The sequence below is a fragment of the Ptychodera flava genome, chromosome 9 (genome assembly GCF_041260155.1).
Source record: "Ptychodera flava strain L36383 chromosome 9, AS_Pfla_20210202, whole genome shotgun sequence".
NCBI lineage: Eukaryota > Metazoa > Hemichordata > Enteropneusta > Ptychoderidae > Ptychodera > Ptychodera flava.
In genome coordinates this window covers 3,384,053-3,408,156 of record NC_091936.1, presented here as the reverse complement: position 1 = coordinate 3,408,156, position 24,104 = coordinate 3,384,053, and the positions used below count along the sequence as shown (strand labels likewise).

General features: G+C 35.7%; 1 protein-coding gene across 9 annotated transcripts in view; it reads left to right on the top strand.

Annotated features, from left to right (window-relative positions):
* LOC139139800 (ly6/PLAUR domain-containing protein 6-like) overlaps positions 1-24,104 on the top strand; it is a 97,371-nt gene that overhangs the window by 63,464 nt on the left and 9,803 nt on the right. Inside the window, exon 1 of one of the 9 annotated variants that reach the window (XM_070708730.1) lies at positions 8,159-8,316. The exons of 7 other annotated variants lie outside the window; for them this stretch is intronic. The gene's annotated coding sequence lies outside the window, so the exon portion shown is untranslated. Of the gene's footprint in view, positions 1-8,158; positions 8,317-17,535; positions 17,721-24,104 lie in introns of those variants that run through there. One more of the 9 variants, XM_070708728.1, reaches the window with a different exon arrangement.

The window sequence follows — 24,104 nt, the reverse complement described above, 5'->3', positions numbered from 1 at the left end:
GGGATTACAAAGGCCTGGACAGGGGAGATCAAGGACTGAAAGTTTAATCTACGATACATGCTAACAGAATACAACATGTTTGTCAATACTGCAAGTCCAGAATAAAAGTGAATAATTGCACCATAAACTGTTCATTGATTCTGTAATCTGTTTAATTACAATCAAGAAATGAGTATAGAATTTACAAAAAAATGATACGATTAATTCAGTGATTCAACTGCTATGTAAATAACTGCCCTAGAAATTTGACCCAGTGTGAATCCTTCTAAGTAATCAAAATATCTCAAACAATTAAGGAATTAAACAAGCTAGTCAAATTTGTTGTTCAAATTCCACCTTTTAATCTGATTATTGGTTAGTATATTCACTGCAGTGTGTGGTAACAATTCAAACACGGCAGGTTTGCATGGGTTTGTACTGTTCATTTGTCACCCAATGTATGGTAATGTTGGATGGTGAGGAATTTTTCTCTATATCAAGCATTAAAAGGGACAACAGGTAGTATATGTTTGAAAATATTTTTAAATCAGCTATTTTTGTTCTCTAAAACAAATATATTTTGTTATTCTTCTCCAAAAAGTAGCCAACACAATGCAGTGTGCAAACTATGCAGTGATATGTATGGCGTTGTTGATTTAATGAATTCTAGTCTGGACTGAAATTCAGCTGTCAAAAATGATAGCTGACATTGCATACATACAGGCTGTGATGACAAGTTGAACACAGAAGTTTTGGTTTTATTTATGAGTGAACAAAAAACTCTGTTTTATAGAAAAAACTGTTGGGGAAACACATGAAATAATACAGCTAATTCACCTTTCAGAAGCCATTACATTGTGTACAACATGCAGGAAGTGTGCTTCACAAAATAACCAATGGCATTGGGTGCTGCTGTCTGTCTTGGTGGATATTGACTTGCTTTATGGATTCTTGGATATTTTTGAAACTTTGCAGTCTGTGAAGTGGATGTCATCATGTTTTTGTGACAATATGTTTTAAAGATTTCTGTTTCTCAGTGTCAAAACTATGAACTTGAATATTGAAATCTGCATACACTTCAGCCTGCGCCAGTGTGTTGGTAGGAATCCTGTGATATGAGCTGTTGTACTAAAGTCTGATAGGAGTAAAAGAGCTGGCAAGATACCTTTGCATAAATCTCTTGTTTATGCACAGTACATGTAGAGGGGTTCCCATTGGTGGGGACACCCCTTCTACTGTATATGGTTCACCTTTTTGATTACTGGTTACAGAAAATGTAGAGAATATGTATTACAAAGTTTTAACATGAATAAAGTTTATGCCATGGGCTTTTGATTGATCAGGAAGAGACTTGTCAGAATTTGTACATCCTGGTCAGATGTTTTTGCTGTTTGAGATGGCCATGAACAGTGTTGTCTGGTGTGTCTGATCACAAACATAGAATGTATATGTTTAGGTTGAGTCTGTCAAAGGTGCTAATGACCTGGTGTTGAATGATATATGGTCTCTCTGTGACTCTATGTGACTCTGTTGACTATCACAATGTAGGCTGTATGGTATATGCTACTCCCTTCATGACCTTTTGGGTATCTAGATCAAAGGTCAGCATTTCAATAAAACCAGTAGCTAACAGACACGCCACCATACATGTAATTGTAATTTCATCTGGAGTACCCCCTCCCCAGTATTGAAGACAATTACTCTAGGAATTTATTTGCCTTAGGGAAGAAGTTCACTTTTAGTGATTTGAACGTCCATCAAAGGTATCACAATTTTAGTCTTGTAATATCAAGTCAGTTTTATGATACCCTTATACCAGTCCATCGATACTTAGGTATGGACTCTGGCATTTTGTATTAAAACCTATCATCATGGTTTCTCAGATCTTTTCATAATCCTCACGTTGTTGCTATGGCAACTTGAACAGTTAACCTGATTTTCAATTATGAATCAGAGCAAATATGCAGTTATCTTCTGTTTTCATAAAACCATGTACCAGGAAAAAAAGAAAGATTTTGAAATATGAATGAAAGTTAGACCTGATAAATATAGCGACTAAAAATTCATTGTAACTTCATTCTGTTTGCCAATGTGCCATTGAAATCGTATGCTTTGGAGAGAAATTCACTCAAAACTGCACTTGAGTCTTCCTGGCACATAAGCCTAGGACCATGTTGAGTTCTTCTCTGTTGAAAGTTAACCAGTGAAGATAATTGTACATTTCTGGTACAAGCCCACTTCAGTTTGCACGTTTTTCTTGCTAGATTACTATGTGTGGATTGTGTTAATTCTAGTGTTGCCATCAGCATTGGCAGAAGTCTGCAATGATACAGCCAGAATTTGACACTGATACAGCCAGAATTTGAGACTCTGATGCAGTCAGAATTTGAGACTCTGCAGGGAAAGTTTGAAACAATAAACATGTCTATCTGTTTTGTCAATTTATTCATTCTGTTTTATTTCAGTGTATTTTAAAAGCAGTCATAGCTTTTAGAGTGATTTATTTTCTTTAACTTTGTCAACATTGACTTGGAATGAAACGTCTGTAATTAAGAGACAAAGTCCATCTGAAGCATGCTAAATTTGATGGTATACCTCAGTTCTTGAGTTTTGTAACTATGACAATATCAAGAAGTCTGTAATGTAGTTCAGCATTTGCATTGTCTTAAATCACTGGCTTCTTTGCAGCTTGAAGTGTCATTCCCAGAGTGTTTTATGGAGCACCGTGGACTGGGAAAAGCTTTGGCTTGTGAGAATGGGTGCTTGTGGCTGTGTTATTGTTTGTATTCAAATGACATGGTATTGGCAATCAACTTGCAGCCAATCAGATGTGAAATGTGCATCATCAGCAATTAATCATTCACTCACTGTGAAGTGTGTGTTTTCAACTTGTCCTTAGCCACTCTTTTTACAATTAAATCAACTTTTAACCAATCACCATGGAACTGTAAGTCTGAAAAGTTTTTCAACGTTCTTGTTTGATATCATACACCAACCATATTCCCTTGGTCTTTGCAACTCATAGCATGTGGAAGTACCAGGTATTTCTCCTAGATAAGGCTTGCCTATGCAGTCTGTACTATTGCATGTCTGTATGGAGCTTTGTTATTATCAATAATTGAATTTCTCTCATGGACTTATATTCAGCGATTAAAACATCAGTGCAGTGCATATATACATGTTCTGTGTTGAAAAGACAAACACCATGTATCTCAAGATTCTTTTCAGGAATACGCTCACCAAGGAAAGGTGTTGATGCACAGAACAAAACAAAATGAAAACTATCAAAGCCCAATTACTGAGCCTTTGGGATAATTAATTTTTAGACAACAGGACCTACTTTAAGTGTCTTTGAGTGAACAGAGTAAAAATACAAACATATCCGGCCCATCTCATAGCATAAATATTTATTAGTTTATTCATAAGTACATGATCAATATGTAGCAAAAGCATCAAACTCTATCTGTAAGTGATGTTGTAATATTGCCATGAGATACTGCTACATTATAATTTATGTTGAGAGTAATTCCACTCGTGCCTGACGATTGCAATGGTGTTTGATTGCAGATTGGTTATAGTCACATAGTTATAGACTACTTGTTCAGGTGTATTTCCTATCTTTTAAATGATCCTAGCACCCTAGTTACATGCAAATAACTTGTATACTCCAAGAACTGTATCTCAAAGAATTTCAAAGAAAAAGTGATGTTATGATGTGGATATTACTTACATAAAAGTATTTTCATTTGTGAAGTTTACAAACACTGTAGCCATACAGTGTGATTTCATAGTTTTAAAATTCCAAACATCACAAGTACATCTATTGTATGTCCAATTTCTCATGGAAATACTGGACAAAATGTGGCTATCTACAGACCTGTATTGGAAAACTCTTTTAGCACCTAAAGTGACTCCACTAACAACTGCATAGTACACAAATTATTGGATATTTTGAATGGAATGTTCCAAAATTATATCATGACATTGTTCTCCTTCAGGGATATTTGCTCCAAAAATCTCAAACGCATTTTCTCCCAGAAACCTGGAGATGTTTATAGTGCCACTGTACCGTGTGTACAGTGAGAACCTAAAAATTAGTCACAAGTATTTGGAACCCTCTTCCATCATTTTTGTGAAACAATTTCATTCTATCTATTGATTGGCATTTGTGGAAAAATTTATAGTTGACAATTAAAACCCCAATCCTCACAGTAAAAGATATTATGCATTATTAATGACATGTGGTTCTCTCAACTATCTTGGCAGTAGTATCATTTTCCTCTTGTATTTTGGAATTCTCCACAGATTTCACAAGTGGATTGAATACAAATTAGATTTTATCCACAGCTGCCTTCACATAACAGACGCAGTAACTGGCTTAGCCATTTTAAGAGGAATGTAGCACTCTAATGCCAATTGCCAAGGTCAATTTCAAGGTGATCGATTTCGTTAGCTGAATGTAAATTTGCAATTCCCCCAGCATGCTGGAAAGGCATGAAGGCATTTTGACCACAAATATCAAACTGACCTTTGATACAGAAATCCAATTAAGATCTCCAATTTTGTTGCTGATTAAAGCTTAGTGGAAACTCATCCAATGTGTGAAAGTGAACTGTGTTGCTATATTTACATGCAACAATGTGAGAGGGGTTACTGGTTAGTAGTGAATAATTTAGAACTAAACTGTAGTGTATCCAGTACCAATGACACATGAACATACCGATATGCAGTAGCTGCATTTCAATAAAATTCATAATTGGTCAAGCTTAGGGATTTCAAAGGAGAAACAGTTTCATCAATCACCAGGATTGTAAAATGTGAATTCAAAAGTGAAATTCAATATCTACATTGTGACCTAATCATTAAAATTTAAATTTGCAACCCAACTGTCAAAGTAATCAAGTAAAACAGTGTTCATGAGGGACATGTCAATCTTTGCAAAAATAAGATTTGCTGTCTTTAATGTTGACATCTAATCTATTGGTATGTTACCTTATGGTTGAGAGGTCTCAGGATGAAAATAAAAAAGTGAGGAATCATCCCACTGATCTCCATAGTAACAAGTGTTATGTCTTGTTGCAATGCATTCAGAGTTCCCAGATGACCATTTTACCTGGATGAAGAATCCTAACTTGGACAAATACAGAGTGATTCATTCTGGATGAAACCTTTTTAATGATGGAAATCATTAGATCCAAGCAATTGTTGCTGAAAATTTCAAAGAACGCATATCAGTGCATGCAAGTACCAATACCACATCATTGATAATCTTTGTTCTGCAATTCTGATAGCAAATATCACACAGTTACATTCAGTCCTTCAACTCAGTGATGCACCATTCTCAGATCAGTTCATAATATCATTATTTTTATATATGGTCAAAACCGTATAAAAAACACACGGGTCATAGTTTCTATGATACCGACACAAGTACATGTAGTATTGTATCTTCATAACTCAATACATAGGACAACTCAGTATCTTATATTTTACACCAATTTACTGGCACTTCATCTTTGCTGTCTCTGGTTATACATGTAGTCATAACATGGACCTCCAATGCACATGCCATACACATGATGCATTGACCTGAATATGATGTCACAATAAACTCTGCAGCTATTGTTTGCAGTTTGCATGTGTTACTATTTTCATTTCTGGGGCATTCTTCTACATCTATTTTTACACTCTTGTCTGTAGTTCTCATGTTTCATAGCAACATACTCGTCAGTTTCACAGGGTGTGTGTATACTGCCTAGGTTCAAAATTAGCATTTCTAGCAGTGTTTTAGCAGCAACAGACTTTAAAATTGACTGGTATGAGACTGTAACAAGTTGTACTAGATGTTGCTACTTCCTGTCTCTTCTGAATTCATCACAAGTTACTTTAAAGCAAGTCCAGATGTATTAGGCTAAGATTAATCACAAATTTCTCATAAACCCAGTACTTTCACTCTGCATAGAGACAATAGTTATACTTTTTGGAATTGAAATATAGCATGTTATAAAATATTATATAATTTTGATATAAAAAAAATTAATTAAAGGGACAAAGTCGGCCATTTTTCATGAAATTTGTTTGATACGAGATACTACTTATGTTGTTTGACATGTTGAAAGATACTGAATGAATGGGTGAGCATGCATATATTCGACCCCAGTTTTAGACAAATTAAATGAAATCATCGCAAAAATGAATTAATGGTCATGACCATTAATTCATTTTTGCAATGGTTTCATGTATCATGTCTAAAACTGGGGTTGAATATACCAATATGCATGGTCACCCATTCATTCAGTATCTTTCAACATGTCAAACAACATAAGAAGTATCATGCATCAAACAAAATTCATGAAAAATGGCTGACTTTGTCCTTTTAAGCTGTTTCCTGAAAAACTGTCAGAAATAGGAGAAATCAAACTGCAAAGATTATGGACAAGCAAAAAACTAAAAGTTCAACTAATATCTATTCAATTTAGTCCATTTTACAGTGATTACAAACTCAAATAAGTCATGTAAAGTTTAAATATACAGCTATATCTGTTGTAAGCCAAACGTCTCTCATCCAAAACTCCCTATCTAACGACTAACTTCAAAATGCTAGTATGATGGTCAATTTGACAAAAGAAACATTCATTTTGTGAGTTGTACAGATACAGCCGTCATATCTAAATTGATCCAAGTAATACAGGGTGTTATTACATGTAAAATAGGCAGGTACTGTAATTGTCAATGGTGTTCTTACCATTTGAATTTTGGTCCCATAAATTACTCCACCAGTACTCCAGATACCTAACTCATGACAATTCAGTTATCAAAATCACATATACATTTGTATGCATGGTCTGTATATCTGTTTGACCCTTGACCTTTGCCAAACATCCAACACAGGCTCTTTTATGTATCCTAGGGTAATTAAACTGGTTTCACAGAGCACCTTTAGTAACAGATCAGTGTCAATGTAATGCAGTTGTTTTTCCATGGCAGCTGGGCAGCTACCAGTACATGGAATCTGTATTCTGAAGTTGGAAATGTTACATGAGTCTTTCTGAATTAGTAATTTTGTGAAATTAATCTTTAAGGCATGGCTGGCTTTTGTCTACAATAAGAGCCACCAAGGAAGACGAAATTCAAAGTAAGGCACTGGTCATAAGTTGTTTATATATTTGTTCTAAATCAGATTACCATTAGATTTTATTCAATTATCCAACTTTTGCTTCTTCAGATCTTGATAAACCTTTGCCATTACCTCGCTATGTTAGATGACCCTTATATTGTATTACATATTGGTACAGCATTCTCATATCAATGGTATGAAATAAATCATGATTATAAAGCTGAAAAATATGGTCCTATAAATTCATCCAGTTTTATTTTGTCCATGGGACTCTCCGTGTTCTCCTTTACAACTTGCAGCTGTTGTCAGAAGTTTCGAACAGTTCCTTTCCTCGGCTCAAATATCTGCATTCCTTGTGCAATGGCATAATTCCCATATAAAAATGGTAAGATCACGCATTACTGTGCAAAATCAATTTCTTAAAACAGATTTGGAAGTCCAAACCTAAGATTCAATCGATTTGAATGTACGTAAAGACACATAAATGAAATGAATGAAATGGAAATTTTATATGTATTTAGTAATTGCATTAGTTGTGTTCTGATGCAAAAAGTTTGGTAAACAGTTCACATGTATTTTTCTCAACAGCCAATATTCAGGTCATCACATAAAACACCATTAAACTGCAATTATAAAAACCCAACTATTGTCAAAAAGTTGGTGGTCAAGTAATCAAGAACAACACTGTATGTACAAAGAAAAGTCTGTTTTCTAGGGATAGGGTTTCCTCTCTGATCACATTATAGCTATAAGCCCCCAAGCCACTTCAACTTTTGGTTCACTTCATCAGAAAAGTTTTTGAAATACTGGTGTTGAGCAATCATGTTGTAGGTTTTCAGCTGTGAGTACACTGCCAGTAGTGATCAAGTTTGACAATGGGCTTCAGTCAATACAAGATGAAATACAAACCCATGTCTTCACAATATTACTGCCAGATGTAGGCACAACATGTATTATTCAACAAGGCCGTTATTGTGGTACTATAGGTCATTTAAGGTGAGGGTCAAAGGTTGAACCTAGGTCTCCCAGGTAATTTATGGGTCATTTTATCTGGGTGGATCGAAAACAGGAAGGCAATTCTTGCATAGCAGTGGAAGAGCTAGTGTAAAAACATACAAATCATGTTGAAAGGTGGCTTGTTGATCATTTGTTGGTATGGTGCCATTGATGTTGTATCTCTATACAAACTGAATATCACAGATGATGCTGCGCTGCTACTGGTAGGTACTATTCATGTAGCTTCACTTGCCATTCTGAAACTAAGAATAGGATTTTATCTTTCCAGGTGACTGCATTAGAATCTATTTTTTGCATTATTCTGCTGGTATGAATTTGGCTGTGTTGTCTCTATTGCTTGACTGTAAATATTGGCTTTCAGAAATCCCATCTGCATTATCCTAAAGCTCTCAGGACAGCAAATGTTGTATGGTGAAATTACAGATTTAAACTCATTGTCCTACAATTTTAACCAGTATGCTATCAGTCAGTGGCTTTCTGTAGTAATGAAATAATAGTCATTATAGTGCATTGTTTGTTTTTCACAAGTAATCATTCCATGGCACAGTATTTGAATTACACGATTCATAGGAATAGGCACACTCTTACATTTCTCTTGCAGGGCTCACAGTGTCACCCTTGTTATCTTGGCCGTGCAGTGTTCGCGGTGACTTTTTTCTCCTCGCGTACGGCATACGCATTAGTCTGCTAAAATTGCGTAATGGCTGGATTTGAGTGCGTAATTTCACTTCCGGACTCGATTGATGAAAAAACTGACTGCAAAAATACAATGTGCCGTTGAATAAACCTACACTACATATTTGGATTGTACGATGTAACATTATTTTAATGAAAACAGTTTAACGAACAACTTGAACAATGTTGAAACGTAACAGCGAAGGGCATACATGCGACCGTCAAAACACATCGGGCAACCCAAAAGTTAGAGTTATGGCAGCTTATCCAGACGGTTTGTGGACGTTTCGGTACCAAGTCGTTTCGTCCCAAGACGTTTCGGCCTTCCAATATCAGGCCCCAAGTCGTTTCGGCACCGCAACCCAAGACGTTTCGGCACCGCTGAAGGCTACCTGTGGGAACTGGTGCTGGAGCGTAATGTTACAAATCAAAGTACTAAAAAGTATAGTGTCAACTAACATTCACGTACATAATTAATCTTTGTGAGAACATGGGAAGAGACCGTAAGAAAAAACTTCATATCATTTTCAAATCTGTGACACAAGTTTATCGATATCAACAGCCGCCGACACGGCAAAAGTTTGAAAGCTGTGACAAAACAGCACGGCAAAATTCACACAAAATGCTCATAAAGTACTGGTCAGAACGCAAAGGTCATGCTTACGAATATGACGGATCAGTCAATTACTAAATAGTTTGAAAAAAAGTCGAAATACAGATGCCGAAACGTCTTGGGTTGTGGTGCCGAAGTGACTTGGGGCGGGAAATTTAGAGGCCGAAACGACTTGGTGCCTGAACGACCAGTTACCATCCGGACACTTCTGCAGTGTACAACATTTATCGGGATTCCGACGAGCTCTACCGATGAATAATTTTTTTCACGGACTCGTAGAGCAAAGTTGAAAGAAAACAGATTTGTCTGCTTCGACGCCATGCTGCATGTGTGCTTGATCAAAATTTGGGAACAGCGAGAGACGCGATGATCATGCACGGTTGGCATTTATATAATTTGTCGCAACATTTCTGTCAATCACTCACTTTCAGAAACTATCGCTCGCCTGAAAATTAGCAACGTAATTCATAGGCACAGCTGACATGATAACGTGCCTAACGTGATAACGTGTGGACTACGATGCCGATTTTTCAGACAACGCCCAGAGAATCCAAAACTTTCCACACAAAATGAGTGATTGACAGAAATGTGTTGCAACAAATTTCGTCTGGTTGTCGCCTAAGCTCAGTCGTGGAGTGCTTTCGGTGTTATCCTTTGCGTATAGAAAAAGCATAACGATGAAAACAATGCGTAGAGAGTCGATTTCAATGCGTAAATACGCACGATTTTTGCGTAAACGCGAACTCTGCCGTGTCTTTTGACTGAACATATTGAAATGTTCTGACAAATGAATTTATTTCAGAATCATAGCTGTAGTATTTGTTCATTAAATCTATTGACATCAAATGTTTTATTAATAAATTACAAGAAGAAAGTATTGCTGTAATGATTAGAATATTTAATATGATCATCAAGTGTTGTTCAAAGGAAGTGGATCTTCTTGCATTGTCAAGTGTGAATTCATTTATTTCAGTCAAGTAAATTACATTTTACATTATGAAAAAAATTGTTACTTAGATAGACGGCATTTTTTAAACTTTTTAAATAATAATTTTAATATCTTATCAATAATTTTAAACATAATTTTTTTTTCAAACAAATGTTATGTAGGTCATTTCCCCCACACTCATCATGACCTGAGTTCAATCAGTCTAGAACATTCCCAAGGTCACTGCCCTTGATGACCTCACAACCTTGAATTCAATTAGTCATGTTTGGAATGTTCTGGAAAGTTGATTAGTTGTGTAAGGGAGATAATTTTAGAACAGTAATTAGCATGTCAATAAAAGGTTCTAGATTGTTCTTACATGCCTTTATAAAAGGGACGTGCACAGCTTCCAGTCAGACTTTTGGGATCGTGTCTCTTGTGTGTTACTAAACTCCAGCAGTAGTCATTCTCAAGACTTTTCAAGACCTTCACTGTCAACGCTGGATTTATACTGTGGTCTTTGTGCAGCTTCAAGCCTGCAAGCCAAAGGACTGTTCATTCATCCAACTGACTGTTACAACTCTGAGACTGGAGCTTTGCCGTCCCAGCTGAGATAAGTAGTCTGTACACTTTTAAAGCTTGTACTCTGTCCCTAACTTAGCAATTAGTTTTGTTTTCGTAATAAATTTTGTTTAAACGGAAACTGCTGAGTTCACCCTTTTGTTCGTTTTCTCTGCACGTAACAAATTGGGGGCTTGTCCGGGATACGAATATTTTGAGCCGTTTGACAACATTTTGCCTGCCTTTTTAAAAACTACAGTATTCTGTGAACTCAGCGAAATTTAATCATGGCGGAATTTAAACCAGAGGAAATGGATGACCTTGATCAGGACACATTTGATTCCCTCAGAAAAGACGACCTCATTGCACTGGCCAATTTCCTTAAAGTAGAAGTCAAAAGATCTATGCGCAAGAGGGAAATACAGTACCGTATTGCCAAACATCTAGTTGATTTAGGCCAATTTGAGGAATCCACCCTGAAAGATTATGAGCCCGAGTCTACCTCTGAACTCAGAAAATTAGAATTAGAATTGCAGACAAATTTGGAGATCAAGAAACTAGAATTACAAATGGAAAAAGAGAGACAGGCATTAGAAAAAGAAAAAATACAAATGCAATTAGAAATGGAAGAAAGACAGAGAGAGAAAGACAGGCAGGAAAGATTAGAAATGAAACGTTTGGAGCTTGGACAGTCAGGAAAATTCTTCCCTTCAGACAAGTTTGACATCACTAAGCATTTCAGGTTAGTTCCCCCTTTCCAAGAAAAGGATGTTGATAAATATTTCCTTCATTTTGAGAAAATGCTCAGAGTCTGAGTTGGCCTAAGGAGTCCTGGTCTATGCTTTTGCAGAGTGCTTTGGTGGGTAAAGCCAGAGAAATTTACATTCAGTTGTCAGTAGAGCAGGCTTCAGATTATGATTCTGTAAAGGAATTAATTCTCAAGGGCTATGAGTTGGTGCCTGAAGCTTACCGTCAGAAATTTAGGGATTGTGAGAAGGTGAAGGATCAAACTTATGTTGAATTTGCTCGAACAAAAGAACAACTGTTTGATCGTTGGTGTTCTTCTGAAATGGTCAGTCAGAATTATGACAAATTACGACAACTTGTTTTGATTGAGAAATTTAAAGGCAAAAATCAGAGATTGCTAAGATGGAGTTTAATGTTACAGGAGTTTAATCTTGATATTAGACATATCAAAGGCAGAGACAATTTAATTGCAGACTGTCTTTCTCGTATTTAGAGTTTATTGTTGTTCACTTTCAAGAAGTTTTACTTTAGAAAAAAAAAAAATTCGAGTACTTAAATCTTTTAAAAGATAACATTTCCAAAAGAAAGATTTTTCTTTGAAAAATTTTCTTTTTTTTGAAGAGGGGGTGTGTTATGTAGGTCATTTCCCCCACACTCATCATGACCTGAGTTCAATCAGTCTAGAACATTCCCAAGGTCACTGCCCTTGATGACCTCACAACCTTGAATTCAATTAGTCATGTTTGGAATGTTCTGGAAAGTTGATTAGTTGTGTAAGGGAGATAATTTTAGAACAGTAATTAGCATGTCAATAAAAGGTTCTAGATTGTTCTTACATGCCTTTATAAAAGGGACGTGCACAGCTTCCAGTCAGACTTTTGGGATCGTGTCTCTTGTGTGTTACTAAACTCCAGCAGTAGTCATTCTCAAGACTTTTCAAGACCTTCACTGTCAACGCTGGATTTATACTGTGGTCTTTGTGCAGCTTCAAGCCTGCAAGCCAAAGGACTGTTCATTCATCCAACTGACTGTTACAACTCTGAGACTGGAGCTTTGCCGTCCCAGCTGAGATAAGTAGTCTGTACACTTTTAAAGCTTGTACTCTGTCCCTAACTTAGCAATTAGTTTTGTTTTCGTAATAAATTTTGTTTAAACGGAAACTGCTGAGTTCACCCTTTTGTTCGTTTTCCTCTGCACGTAACAAATACAAAAAATCCTTACTTGAAGTAAGAATCTCTCACTGCACTGATAAATGATGTTGAATGGCACTATACTATCAGCTGTGTCAATGAAAAAAGCATTGCCAATCCCAGAGGGAATGGTATGCCATCTTGTAATGGCAGTTTACCTGTTTTAAATTGTCAGTAATGACAAGGCCAACATTGCCAAATGACTTTAATGAACTATTTTACTGTGGCTAGGAGATCAGACAAGTAGCTGAGTGTGCCTTGCATTTGCAGTAAGTGCCAACCTTCAGGTCATTTTCTCAGCAATATCATCTTGTAAACTGTTCATTTCAGGAAGTGTGTATGAGGTATAAAGTACTGCACTTGTCATACGCATGCACTGTTCTGTACTGTACTGTACACCATGGGGAATTGTCAAATTTGAAAGAATTCTAGAAATCCAAGATTTATGAGAACAGATTTGCTCTGGCTGCAATCATAAAACTTCCAAATATGACCTTAGGTGAACTAGTTTGTCTCTGGCAGATTGCTTTTAATTTTTGTAATACCCTGGTATTAAATATATTTGCTTACCTTGTTGAGCGACTACAGTTTGAAAAAAAATTCTTTGGGTTAATTGTAGATGTAAAAACATAATCCTAATCTTTAAATTATAAAAGTGTAATTCATGTCCTTTGAAATCTAATAGATTCTGAAATCAAATCTAATTGGAGTATTTTTAAATGAAATAAGTGTGTCATTGTACAGATTCCAGGTAAAACTGCATGCCCCATGGCAAATACTGGTACATCGCCACCTGTGTCTATACATTTCCAGTGAAAGTCTTTAAGAGGTACATATGTATGATCTGAGAAATAATATTTGTAGAATCTGATTTCAAGTGTATGACCAGTGTGTGAGTCAGAAGTTAAGACAGCATGTTATTTTACTGAGTTATGATTTCAAACTTTGAAGATGTAAATTTCAAGTGTTACCAGGAGAGTTCATGATAAATGATATGACTCTTATGAAATCCATAATACTAGTTGAAATGATGGGAAAATTCATTTTTCCTTAATACCACCATGGGGACTCATTTGTAACTGTCATGATGGGAAAATTAAGAAAATGTTTCTTTTTCTCGATAATTCTGATCTCTTTACTATTCAAGATTTTTTTGATCTGAAAATATTAAATGTACACTTTATAACAAAGTAGAAAGTTTGAAAAAGATGTTATCAAGTGTATCTATTTTGAAGATGAAACAAAATTCAATCAATTTGATTTCAAAACACTTTCGCTTTAAATGAAAACTGAGGAGGGTATGATTAACTTGCTCAGGCAAGTTTTACAGATTATACTTGTGCCAGTTTTTGGAAAAGTGTCTGAAGTGGCTGATGGACACAGTTTGTATCCTGGTTATTTAAATGTACTCAGTGGCTATTGTAATGTACCTCATCCAAAATTCCTGTCACGATTTGTCAACATATGGTCATGTGATTGCTGCAACTCCCATATAAAAGTGGGGAAGCAATTGTGGCAATTACAGGTAAACTGTTTTGGAACAGTTACCTGACTGGGCAACAGTTCAGACAACTGTTACCTGGATAAGTTGGAAGACCCACCCCTGTTCTGCATGCACACATTCAAGAAAACATTGATGAAAACTGTAAGTAATAGACTTTCCTGTTTCGGTATGGAAATTGGATGAAGTGCATTTCAAAACACACATTGACTGACAACATTTGGGTAACACTATACATTTGTTTGCCATGGGGCCTGAGAATCAGCAAAAACAGTCAGCCCACAGCTTGATGAAATAGCTCAGTATACTATGAGTATACTGTTGCTCTGACATTTTGACAAAATTTACACGTTTGCAAGAGAAGAAAGTAAAGTCCTATGATCAACTGTGAGTTTGATAACAACTAGTTGCCTAACTTTGTACATGTGAATGAATTGCAGTATAAGAAGTTGAAAAATAACCCATAGCATTTGATTACATGGAATATTCTAACAGATGGAAAGGGTTTGTGCGATTGATTAATCTTGCAGTTAGATCAGCAGAAGCAAGTCAATGGTGATATTGTAACCTGCAGAGTTGAACTGGATAAAATAATCAAGTTAAATGTCTAGGAAAGATGGATGGTAAATTCATCAATCTTACATTCCAGAGGAGCAAGATTTGAATGGCTGTAGAAACTTGACATGTTGAAGCGGAGGCAAGGTTGCTTTCTAATGATTAATGATGGAGATGCCAGCCTTGTTGCATGTACCGGTACATTGATGAATGAGGAAAAAAGCAGTATAGAGCATCATCCAGGGACATAGCATACCCACTGATAAACACTTCCTTACATGATTGGCTTACTAAAAGTCATTGCTAAATTTTTATTTGCACGGATCACACTGTGAACTCTGTAATATACAGGTTCTGATCAAACTCAAATAGCCTGAATCAATCACATCAATTGGCCACATTTTTATGGTAACATCAATGACATATGTCGTAGGAAACATTTCTTGAAATATGGTCTGAGATGGCATAATGTCAGCTTACCTGTGAATGGTTTTAAAATTATATTACCAAGTGACTTTCTGTGTGAGGTATCTCCAAAGTTTACTTGATAAGTTACATAAATGCAAACCAAGGAACATTCATGAATATTTATGAACTTGCATGCATGAATAGATATGCATTTCGTATGCATATCATATTTCATATGCATATCATATTTCATATGGATATCATTGTCGCAAGGACTTTGTATCATTTTAATGTAGGATTGGTTAACATTGTTTTGACATAACAGTTCTTAGATCTACAATAAATGGTATATACACAAGATGTATAGGTATCGTTGAAACTAATATAACTAAGATTACACTTTGAAATTCCATGAAGACTCTGATCCCTTGAGAATAAAAAGAACACCTGTGGCCAATGGAATTCCATGGCTGTATGTGTCCATCATACAGATACCAATTACACTGACAAATAATCCATATGTACACATGGAAATGCATTTTCAGCTTTTTTTATCCACTGTGAAATCACTGGGATTTAACATCTGTTGTACATAACATTTTATTAAGCTTGAGTGCAGTCTGATTTCTAAATTTTCTTATTTATCATGGAAGCCAGTACAGTAGAGGTGTATTTATATCAGCTTTAACTTAGTGATCATATAGTATATATGAAACATTATTATACATCTACTGTTGAGAACAATATAATTTGTGTGGGCAAAAAGAACATGCAGAACAGATGTACTGTAACAGAATGGGTCTTCAGTAATATTCACAGTTTCCAGGCACCTCAAGCACAGTGTATTTTGTGAGTCTGCATTCCTTTCTGGACAGTTTCAAGGGACCCATTGGACAATTGCCAGATAATAATCTTGCATGTGCCCAAGATAATGTTCCATGCTCTCTATACATCAGCAGAAACTTTGTTGACAATGCATGAAGATGGTCAGTACAAGGCCATTTGATGCACCAGTCATGAATATAGGGTGTATGGTTAGCTGATATTACAGTAGTATTGCAAAGGATCAAGTTGGACATTACCGGTATAGCACCACGCATCACCTTCCACTTTGCATTAGGCATTATGTTATGCTAATGTCCTCATGCATCCTTTGTTGTATTTTCAAAATTAAATCTCATTGTATTAAATCACCAATTAAAAATGTTGATTCTTGTAATACCGAAGAGGAAAACTCAAAAATGTTGTATCAGCCCTGAAAAGTGAATTTTGACATTGCTCGGAGAGATCAGACCAATGCAATTTTAACAGTGTTCCTGTATGTGATGGCAAACTGATAGACTAAGAATGTGTCACATTACTTGATCAATAAAAGAATCAGAATTTGAAGATGATCATTTTCTTCCTGTTAATGTTACGCAATGTTGAATTATAGGTCAAAATCATTATGATTGGTGGAGCATGTTAACAGTCAGTAAAATTTGACAAATCCAGTTCTTGTGAAATTTAATTTTCTGAGCAAGGAAATGTGAAGTCTTAAAGAATAGCAAGACCTGTTTTCTGAAAACTTTTTAACCATGTTAACAAATCACTTCAGGGGAAGGATACATGTGATGGAAAATAATTAAATATTTATAAATTTAAACAAAGTCAGAAGGGCTTAGATTACCTTGAAAATATATCTGTATTCAGGATTTCGCCGCAAGGAGTAGTGGAGATCAGATTAACATGAAGTTAAATTCTGTGACTAGAGCCATTGTACCAATGTTAACATTAGTGAAATCCTTACATTATTATGATACTTGTCATATACTTATTTTGCTTCAATTTGTAAATTTTTTGTAAATCATATCAAAAAAATGAAATCACAGAGTCATACAATACTACTGTTTACATTTCATTTCTCTACTCTTTCTCTGGAATATTCCATTATCTATATACCATCAGGACTATGCCATTTTATATAAAAACATTGCTTTATGAGGTGTCTATAAATTACATTTACAAGAAAGACATTGAGTTGATCCTAGATCCAGTAGTGATCAGCTGAACTTGAAAATTTGTAATCTGAGACAGTCAGAATGAAGTCCCTATGCACTGTTAGTAAGTCTCACTGTTTACACCATTCAGCCTTGCATGAACCTGTTTCAGGGCGGAGACTGTCTGGTGTTGCTAAGCAACACGTTACTGATGACATCACACTGTAGGGTGGTGTATATCCTGTGGTAATTAATGTTAGTGTCTGTAGTTTCTGCCTGACTTCATAGTGGCAGGATGTAGTTGGAATTCACTTCATTCAAGTACTTGTACTCCACACTTTTGTATGGTTGCTCACACCGTTGGAGTGCGAAGACTTGAGCGTAGCCAGCCAACCAAGTCAGTTGTACAAAGCTTTTAACTGCCTCATGACTTATGTCTCTGTAGTAACAGTAAGTTAAATTCTAGTTATTTTGTGACTTGTGTGTGAAGTTGAATGTGTAGCACAATGTGAACTGCATAGCAAACAGATACAAAGATTGCATGTTATAATTCAATGCAGTGGAGAAAGCAAGCTACAGTGTCCTGAGGAGATAGTCTGATATCAAGTCTGATATCAGCAAGCTCCTTGTAAGAAATCTTTACTGAGGGAAATATTTAATCTTTTGTTAACAGAAGGTTTACAAAGAGGGAGGCTGAGATGATGTACGTCCATTATTGTCTCATCAATGCTAGAACAACATCAGGATGTCCAATTCAAGTTTCACCATATGTTATATATTCACACTGATCTATTGAAACATGGCAACCATGATTTTTATATAGCAATCCAGAATTTCTGCATATGTTCTTTTCTTTTCACAAGTTGTCACTGAACTGTCAGGATTCATGCTATGTAGCTGTCTATCAACAGACTTCTGCTCTGCTGTTGATGTTCTATCAACTACAAATATTGACATATTCCACAATATCAAAGTTCAAAGTTACTTACATATCAGCCAGAAATGATAATAATGGTAAAGGAATGTCAAAATTATCAGGGAGGGATGTTTGCGTATGAGCTGTGCAAGAGATGTAAACTTGGCATTTATCAAAAACAGTCAAGTAACATCAAAAATGATCAGAATGTCAGTATAACAACATAACAATGAATATGCATAGTATGTCACTTTGCTAATCAGTGTTTTGATTTGTCCAGTGTGCTGTTCATACTTAGCAAGTATCACTATTATTGCTGTAAAATGCTTGGCTCTCTTACAAGTCTGTTGAATGCTCTATATTCCAAATAGAAAATTCAGGTTTGAGAAAAATGAAAAAGCAATATCAGGTTTTGATCCCATTGTTGAAGGACCTGAGCATAGAACTTTATTTTAGTGTCTGTATCTTACCAAGACAAGTACCGGTATAGGTGAGAAGTTGTTTGTTATTTTAACTGTTCTAAAAAACCATGTGATGAAAGAACACACCTCTGACAGAATTCCCATGAGTCTGATACTTTTCTTATTGATACAAACCTCACTGACTAAACATTCCCCCTTCAAAGAGTTAGCATAAAATTGTGTATTCAGTCCACTTGTCTAGGCACTGGTGTTCAACAACTTATTGTATCATAGACTCTCACTATTGATATTACTAATTCAGAAAATAAAATATTGTCAATTTGTCAAACATTGTGCAGATTAATATAGGCTTTCCTATTTCCATTGAAAGTTAACTGTACAGAAACAACACCCCTTTTTGATTCACGATGTTAATCACAAAGACATAAATATTTCATCCCACAGCGGTAAAAGTAATAGGGCAATGTAAAATATTATAGCTAATGCAAAAATGTGAGAAATTTGACAGGTAGATGAAGTGAAGCCATGACTTGTAAAGGAGTTATTCAGAGTTCCAATGTCTGTGTACACATAGAGGTTTGTTAGCACTTCAATCATTTCAAAGTTTATGACTCATGATATAACCACCCAGGGTCTCTCCATCCTCTATTACTTAATAATGTTTTCAAAGCAAAGCGCAAGTCGCACATACCAACGTAAAGCAACTTGTTACCATGTAAAATTGTATATTCAATGAAGACAGGCGTCTTAAATCTCTTCATGTCCTAGAGTTCTTTTGAAATCTAAATATTCTCAATATTCTTTTTTTTTATTCCCAAGTTACCCTTTCATAGGTTACATGTACAAGAAATTACAATATACTTAAAATGTGAAATAAAAAGTGTTTGTTTTGTCGTTATGTAGCCAGTGGCTGAGTTCTCAGACTGAAATTTCCCCTACTTTACACTGTACTGGTTAGTGAAATGATGTCATGTATGCCATACATATGGATTCATTTTATGGTAATTTCTTTGATCTGAAATTACCAGATGATGGAAATGTTAACAGCATGACAAAAACCATCGACTCCTCTACTTGATAGATAAAGTATGTGAACATGGTGGTTTTCAAGAATACTGTCCTGATGACTTCACTGTTACAAGATTTTCCATCCAAAAATCTCATACTTGTTGGCTTCAAAAAGAAAGTGTACCTAAATGTTTAGACTTGGTTGTGTTTGCATTTCATTATAGAAAGTCTTGTTTCTACTCTGTATGATTTCATTTAGAAATGATAATGCTTTGTAAACACTGACTGGCAAACAGCCTGGTATATACTTCAAGGTCTTGGCAACATTCATATCATATGTCAGCCTACACTAATACTGGTCTGTTTTCTGCATCCATGGGGAAAATAGAATAAATTTGATCAGCTCCATCTGTGGAATTGCACGGATAATCAGCCACCAAAATTGATTTCAACATCAGTCAAACATTGTTTACGCCTACACTTACAAGAAATTAAAAAATTATGTGTGGACTGGTGATATGTTCTGGAATGCAGAGTAATCAAGTCTGTGGTTTTCATTTGCTTGGTTGTTTGTCTCCGTGTTGAGGATTTGCTGAACAAATGTTAATGTTCAGATCATGTGTGTTGGCAGTGTTCTCATTCTTGATTTTAATGTTGGCTTGATCACCAATATTCTGAGTGATCAGGTCATGTGGTCGCTTGATTTCCAATAGTATGAATTCATGGTCACCAATTATCTACAATATGCTAGGTTTTAGCCATCAGTGAAATTATAAATACAAGCAATGATATTATTGGTCAGATTTGAATTTTGTATTTTACTTTACTGAAGTGAGGGAGTGAAAAACTGGTTGATATGGCAACCTAGATAAGAAAATAGGCTCATCAGTTTATATGCTGTATCCTAAAGTCTCTACATGTAATTTACTATGAAGTGCCTCAGGCTGGCCTGTTATTTATTATTTTCTCCCTAGGTGGTAATTGCTTAATGAATTTGCTGATAACTATTTAATTTACTAATTTTCCCATGGTATTGTATAGCATATGCCAGCTGCTGTCAATTCATCTTCATTGTTTTCACCAAGTAGTTTCCAGATTTGCCCCAACCCTCTCTACCTTCACTTTATCAGAAGGCTGGTGGGTTCTACCAGTAAGGTCATCGAGGTCACCTTATTGGCTATCTGGCCTGGCTTTTATCTCATAGAGTTTCTAATAGTTTGCAAGTCTTTATCTGTTAGTCTATACATACCAGTACATTCTCCTGTGGCTGTCTAAAGGACCAACTTGTCACTGCGTCAGCTGACGTATGAAAATTTTTACCTGTGTTATTAACTGCTACCACTATTACCATATACCATCTTCTCAGCTGACAAGCTGTTAGTCACTTCCTTGGTTAACCCAGTCCTCAAACACATATGATTCAACAAGTCAAAACTTAGTTATTTGATGGAAATGGTTTACAAAGCCGTGCAATGGTGACCAGTTGCCAACTATCAATTTCTTGAAAGTTTACTTGTGGTGTACAGTACTTTGATGTGGAATGTTCCTAATGGGAAAGAGCTTTGGTTTCCTTGACCAGCCACTTTCAAGTGATCCTCTGTGTTTACATTACCACAGGATAAAGTACTCTTGTTTGCTATGACAGCCACACTAGAACACTGATGCCCATTGGATCTTGTAGGTTAGCCGGAGGAATAGTGAGCAATATTGAATGGAACTGTAGATAAGTGAAGGAGTCAAGGAAAGAAATGGGGTTCTTATTCTTGGTGGTCTTGTATTGATCAGTCAACATCAGATATTGTAACAAACACAGATGCAGTACTCAGAGATGGACAGAACAAAATATTGGAGTGTATATATTGCTAAAACTCATCCGAGAAAACTCAACTTTAGAAACATCAAAAGCGTTGGCAATTGTCCAAATTGATAATTGAAATTTGTAAATTATGGGTTGTATCTAGAAAATTGTGATAATGGACAAAATCTGCAGATTCGTTGAGTTTTATTGAATGCACGGTACTAATAGAGTATGTTGTGACAGTTATCAACACTTGCTTTCAACCTCCCACACATTGACCAAAGCAGAGTATGTTTGTAGTCAAGCTACCTTAGGTCAAGTATGTACTGTGTTGTGTTTCTTATTTAAAAGCTCATAGGTATCATCAAGCAGATCAAAGCAAATCAACTTAGTCCTGTAACCTGGCTGGATTTCTTGGATGGATGGAGAGTAAATTTTACAGGATAATCAACTTATGACCTGTGAAAGATCTGTAGAAAATGAACTTATATTGAGTGAGACCCAAAATACAATCTTACATGTCAATATGGAGTATTAAAGAAAGACATTCTTTCTGGAATATTTATCCAGTTAAAATTTCAGCCAAAGTTTCAATGAACAATTCTGTGTGCATTATTTGTGAATCCACTTTTGAAAAAAATTGAAATTCTATCAATTATCAATATCTGTGATTTGCTTATGACAGTCTTATGGCACATGACAATTGAGTCAAATTATGCAATATAGCTGTGATACAGGATGTCAAAAACATATGTCAGATGAGAGAGTTAAAACATGATGAATTCTATTGCTTTAAAGGCCACAGTTTATACACCTACCATTCAAGGCACTTGTCATATAGCATATGAAAACCTTCTTGTAATTGGTTCAGGATGTTCATGGCAAGATGGAATGCTTAGAAAGGCGACGAGAAAACATTGACATTTGGAAGAGGATGAATTGTGGAAGTTGTTCAACTTTCTTCACCTTTCAAAAGAATTCTACTTGGCTTACACATTTTACGGTACATGTTGAAATCCCATTTCAATTACAGTATGATGAAGATTGTGTCTGCTCTTTGCCACACAACATGTTCCGTCATTTCAAATATTAAAGTGAATTTCAAGCTTGCTGATTTCATCTAGCTCGCATTGCCCAAACTAATACAGACCATCCTTCATCTTGTAAATTAGATTGGCTGTTTGACAGCTGATGTGATGTGCTGGTGTAATTTGTGACCATGGTGAGTGAGATCTGACAGACCTTTTCAAAATGGGTGAGATTCTGTGAGTTACAAGTTTCATCACTCTCATCCGATCTCAGGAGTAGCTCACTGCCTTCATCTTATCATTAATCTTGGAATGACTGTAAGCAAAGATGTTGGAAATTCTGGATTAAAAGAGAAAAGAGACACCTCATGTACAAACAAACACACATGCCCAGGGTATGAAGTATGGATTGAGGAAGTGTAGTAGTGATGAAACGCTATTACTATGGTGCACAAAGATCTTCTAATTTATTGGAGTGGCTCAAAGGAAAATGAGGAAAAAAGCATTCAAATTTGAGGTTTATAAATCACACCTAGTGAAGAGACTGATACGTATTTGAATACAAACAAGTTCCAAAAAAAGGAGGCATTCTCTTTATGGCCATGCATTTATCAAGTCCTGAAGAAGACTATCCATTATAAAATTTATGTACCACAAACTGGTATTATAAAATAATTTGTTCATTTGCATTTTTGTGCATCAGTGCTTTTTCATATTCCACTCTAGAAATTATGGAACCGATCTGCTTTGTGACCTCGTTTTCCAGGAATATCAAATTCTTTTGAGGAATGCTGATAAGGTACGATGAACTGCAAGCAATAATTGGAATGAGACACAATTGAGTTACTGGCAAGAACAAAATGACAGAGGCCTAAGAATCATTTCAGTGATTGATGAGTACAATCAGCCTCAGGCAGTCTCTTTTCAGAAAGTGTCAGCTGTATGATAGAAATGTATCAACCAATATTCAAATCTCAATGAAGTACACCAAAAAATGAATCCAAGTAAACTGACACAAGTGTGATCTAGGTAACTTACTGTGTGGCCTAGATCACTGATGATTCATTCTGTATGTATTCATATCACTATGGACAATCATCCTCTTTTTTATGTTAAATATTTGAGTGTTTCACTTTGAATATTTTACATATTGGAGCATAGAGTGGATGTGGCAAATAGACATTCAGACTGACGCGGTAGATTGCATTGCATGGAGGTGTCACCCTGCAGTGAATGAGTTTTGAAATGTGATTGGTTGATTAAAACCACTGTATCTGTAAATATGACAGTGGACATCATTTGATAAAATCAGCAATGACATTCACATATCTTTCATGCCTGAATACATGCAGATATATGTAAAGTAGCCTATCAAATCCATTCATTGTACTGCAATGACAGAAGTAGAAACCATCAAATTGGTCTTTTCTAGCTGTAAATTAACATCATTTAAGACCAATGTCCAGAGTCAGTACAAATAGAGTTCTGAAGGAGAAAGTCTGTTGATGTCCATGTATGTACTAAGTATTTGGAGTTTTTGAGTTGAAATTTGTTGTCATGGTTTTAACATTTCACTATGATAAATATATATGTGGTACTTGTATGATACCTTGTAAGTGACGGCAACGGTTTGTGTTCCAGGTTGATTGAATTTTGTAAATG